Raw genomic sequence first — 4,969 nt, 5'->3', positions numbered from 1 at the left:
GCTTAAATAAGTGCTATCAAAGCAGAAGGCCCATAAGAAGTAGAGAGTTGAAGCTCCCCAAGGTCGGACAGACACAGCATTTACTTAGGTGGTCTTGTAACTATGTTGGACAATAGTGCATGGACTTTGTTTAAGGAATTGAAACACGTCACAGAGTTTGCACAGAACACTGCCTTCCAAAACTCTGAATTAACACAATCCCTGAAAGCTCCTTCATACCCACGCCTTGATAGAGATTTTGCTTTTGAAGAAATACCCCTGAAATTCAAAAAGACTGGACTATTGCTGCTCTGATTCTTGGGGGCATCTCTCAGTGTCTATGTTGAACAAGGAGCAGTGCACTGGGATGGGGGGGATGGGGCTGGGCAGGAGGAAGAAACACATTACTGCAAGCTGCAGGGGCCTTGTCAGCAGGTACCACAGGCAGTGAAGAGCATGCTGAGGTGCTTCAGGTTGCTGGGCTGCTATGCACACATCACCTCTTAATTATTGCTGGCCAGTGTATGACTGGAGTACATCCCTACAGGACTGGGGCCAATATTCCTCATGATAACAAAGTTACAGTGACAATTCGGCAGAGAATTTTTAATTCCTTATTTAAATCAAGCACTGTGTTGCCATTTTCCCACAGGTTTTTGGCATCATCTCGATACAGATTATCCCACAATAACAACCCAGGTGACAGAGGCAGCTTCAGCACTTGTTCATTTGCTTTCGGTTCCTAAAGGTGTTAGGACTTAGTGCCATAGGCTGGTTTTCAGGACATGACTGGGTCTAGAGGGTTCCCGTGTCCCATCTAGTGTAATGGTTGGACCCGTTGATAATATATAAACTGCACAACAAATGCAAATAATATGAAATATACCTTGAATTTTATAGTGCAGGCAATTCTACACGTTTGAATCAAACAGGAACTACAGTTCAATTTTAAGGGGATTTAGTATTAGGCTGCAATTTACATCAGTGTTTTTATAATGGACCAAGTCTAACCACTAACAACTTGGTCCTTCATAGAGCTTCCAAACATCAATGTATTTCAAGAACTGATTTTTTTTTTGGTACATCGTTGTGATTTTCCAACCAACTTCTTTTTAGAAGATTGTTTGGATGTTGTTTTCAGATTTTTTGTTTGGACAATTGTTCAAATTCTGACAGTGGGGGGACACTGCAGGATTTTCAGATCTATAACGGTGCAGCCACTTGCTGCTGGCCCATCAATTCTCAAACTAAACAGCAAACTGTGTAAAACTATTTCCCGTACGCTTGTAACAGTGAATATTCAAACAATCAGAAAAGCAAACAAATCAAAACTTCAGAGAGTACAAAAAGAATTATGCTGAATATGTTTGCGTTGTAATCCTGCTGATTATTCCCACAGGGTGAAGACAAGTGAAAGAAATCAGGGGAATCAATGCAGCTTGTGCGGCTGTAAGATGAACGGATTCATGCTAGCCAGTAAATGTTTGAGAGAAAACCTGAAGCCCTGGGACCAGATTCTGTACAAGAGGAGCTAGCAACTCAGGATTTGTTCTGCCCCTCCCCTCCTATCCATGCTCAAATCAACATCAGCAACGCCAACACACGAACAGGCTTACACAAATTGCATGTTTGGCTGCACAAGCAGGAATTAGCTCCATGTTTAGCAACTGGCCAGAAGCATTCGGAGAATTCCAGAGATTGCATATCTCCAGATTTTCCTTTTATGGGTTCCACGATCTCGAGGAATTTTAGAAAGTTGGCGTTTGCCTGATCAAAGTATTTTAAAAATGATATGTTGGAAGTTTCTCCAACAATGAGCTGGTCTCAGTCAGATTGTACATGGGAACTGGATATACCTGCCACTAGACACAAGGCATTTTGCTTCCATTTGTTTGAACCAGACATCATTTCTATCTTTAGCAGAACTACAGTGAAAAAGTCTGGGGAATACTTAATTGGTCAGGCACCAACTTTATTGTAGTGCACTTGCTGAATTGATGCCGAATTAGGGGTTCCTGAGCAGCAGGATCAGAGGCTGGAAGTGTCCCACACTCCCTTTGCACAGCAGGATACTTGCTGCTGAACAATAACCAAGTCACATCAGTCCAGGGATGGACTGAAACCAGAGTCTGAGAATTGGATGGACAACTGTTGGGACCAAGCCAGCTGAACACACTGCAGTGTCTTAAATTCATTGACAAAGGGGAGCTGCAAAGACACTTGCGGCTTTGTCAAAGTGGTTTTGAGATGAGGCACATTGAGAATGAACTTAGCCTTGTCTGCTCCTTAATTCCCGAAGAAATATTGCTGGTTCCTCCCTACCTTTCAAAGCTCATCAGTAAGGCCACTGGTTTACAGTCAATTTAATACAATTTGCCTATCATTAATGCCTCTTGTCACTCTCCTTCATGAAACATGTCATTCCTGTTGCAATGACCTGAAATAATTTATTCAGCTCCATTTCATCAATTTGAAAGTGGGACCTCTCCAATTGAATGAAGTTATAGTGGCTATCTTCCCCACTGAAGTCCCTCACGTGAGTGAAACTGAACCACAAAACCAGCAGTTTGGAGAGAAAGCTCACCAGTCTGAAACAATTCCTGAGTTGTTCTCACCTGTCCTGTCCTGTCCCCTCACCACCCCAAACAAAGAATCACTCCTCAACACTGCCCAATCTCAACTTGGCAAGAAGTCTAACTCTGGCACAGTATCTGGTGACTCTTTAAGATGGCTGCAGCCCACAATGTTCTGCATTGTTCTGCATGCACACCAAGTCTTTAATCACTTCACCATGCAGCGAACAATGCAGCAGGACAACTAATAATACAACACACACAAAAAAAATAAGCTATTGGAGTGAAGGCTGACAAGAGAGAGCAAATAACACAAGCAAAAGATATGACAACTTCAACATGTTTGTCACCTTTTGTTACCCACTAAGCATAGTGCATGAAGCTGCACACACGCAGGTAGGCCCCAGGACAATCTTTGCTCCTCCAGGTGTGAGAGCTTGACTGTTCAGAATTGTGCCCTTCCCGGTTAACACAAGGATTGTCGACACAGCATTTGTGCATTGTTTTCTTTGCCGTGAGCTACCTTTCACAGCAACGACGGAGCTGGACACTACAAATTGACAGAGGTTTGGGTCACTTGAAATCCTGAGCTTTGGATCAACGAGGGGAAGAGGTTAGCAGTAGGAGCATGGCAGCAGGGTAGCTAAATTAAAACTGTTACTTGGAAGAATTGAATTTCTCTCTCATGTAGGTTTTGTTGGATTCTTGACCAAAGGATCACTTGGAAAATCTCTCCTATCTATTCACGGTCACTCAATGTTTCGTGTTCTGGTCAGATGAGGGGGTCTTCTCTGCCACCACTCTCCTGTTTAAATGTGCTTCTGGATGTGTGCTAACTACATTCTAAACATTTGGCAGTACCTGCCTTTTGGCTTTATGCAATCCTCACGGTGACCTAAAGAAATGGATGCCAATCTCCGCACCACAATGACCTGCCACTTTCAAGGTTGCTGTCATTGGATCAGCTTGCCTTCTCGTACCACAGTGGATGAGGGAAGAGTAAATCTGCCAGCAGGTTAGCACTGGGAACTCTGCAACCTATTCTAGTGATCAGCTGAAGAGCAACAGATTCAGAAAAGCCCAAGAGCCAGCCCCCTGGCCACCTTTGTGGAGCATTGCTCATCCAATCCACCCTATCCAGAACATCCAGTTTAGCCGAGTTGAACTGAGCACAGATACCTGCCAATTGTAAAAAATCTGTACCGAGCTAGCTGATCTCATCCGGGCTACAATAGGCACATTATAACTCATCTCGTGTCCTTAAGTTAGAGTGCTGGAGGTCAGGCAGCTCCTGGTACCATCCAGCATGTCTGTATGGGCACTGGGAGTTTGGGAGTGGGGGGGGGGGGGGGGGGGGGGAGGTGGGTAACGGATTGGTCTTTGCTGTGTATTGGAACAGGCTGCACCAGCCATGTCGGCCTCCATGCAAAAAATAGCCTCAAGTCTGAGGTACCGGAAGACACCTGCAGCTCTTGGAACTGGCCCAGAAAAGGAATCACCAACTCCAGAAATTAATTGTATTCACTGTGCGGCAGTTCCCTTGCAAGACCTCACGTGACATACGGGTTAAAATTACAGGTAATAACTAAATACTACTCCTGTTCACATACTCCTTTTGGATGTATGTACACTTCTGTAAAAGCTAACATCCGCTTTCAAAACTGATGGGTCACGGTGTTGGAGATATTCACCTTCAAGGGAACTGTCTGTGAAAATTTCAAAAGACATAGATAATACTTTTAGCATCATTCAGGTCATGAAGTCATCAGGTTCAATCATTTGTGAGAAATGACATACCATCTGGGGAATTCTGTCAATCTATTCATCTATCCTCAGACACCCTATGGGATCTCCACTCTCCCTGTTGCAAGTTCTTACTTGTTTCTCCGAGTCTCTACCTACTAAAATACAGTCAGTGTAAAATTCAATGTTCTCGGCTCCTTCAGCTGCCACAAGAAGCCTGACGAAAGCAAATGTAAAACTCAAATGTTTTTTTCAAAATGACATGGCCTGTGTTACACCAAATTCTACATCTAATCCACCCTAAGCATACATTCTGGCTAAGGAGCAAGTAATTGTGGAATATCAGTTTGACCTTTAACACAAGACTCCTCAACTGGTGCAGAAGAGGCTCGGGTTGGTATTCTACTGGGGTAAAATCCATGATTTATGCAGAGTTAAGATTCAGCCTCACAGCCCCTCACCTGCTTTGCAGTGCAAACCGCGATGGTGAGTCATTTTTGTTTTAAAAAAAGTAATTTGTCTCTGTGGGTTTGACGGTTAATCATAGGCTCAGCACAACAGTGGTCATTACAGCTTCTAACCTTCTACTAATGGGCTGAGACCCCGTGATTAAACTCATGCCTACTTACTAATTATTGCATCAACCAGTACGTGAAGAAAACTTTGCTTTTGAG

Source organism: Cetorhinus maximus, chromosome 20 (genome assembly GCF_964194155.1).
Source record: "Cetorhinus maximus chromosome 20, sCetMax3.hap1.1, whole genome shotgun sequence".
In the NCBI taxonomy this organism is placed as follows: Eukaryota; Metazoa; Chordata; class Chondrichthyes; order Lamniformes; family Cetorhinidae; genus Cetorhinus; species Cetorhinus maximus.
This window is presented reverse-complemented; position numbering follows the sequence as displayed.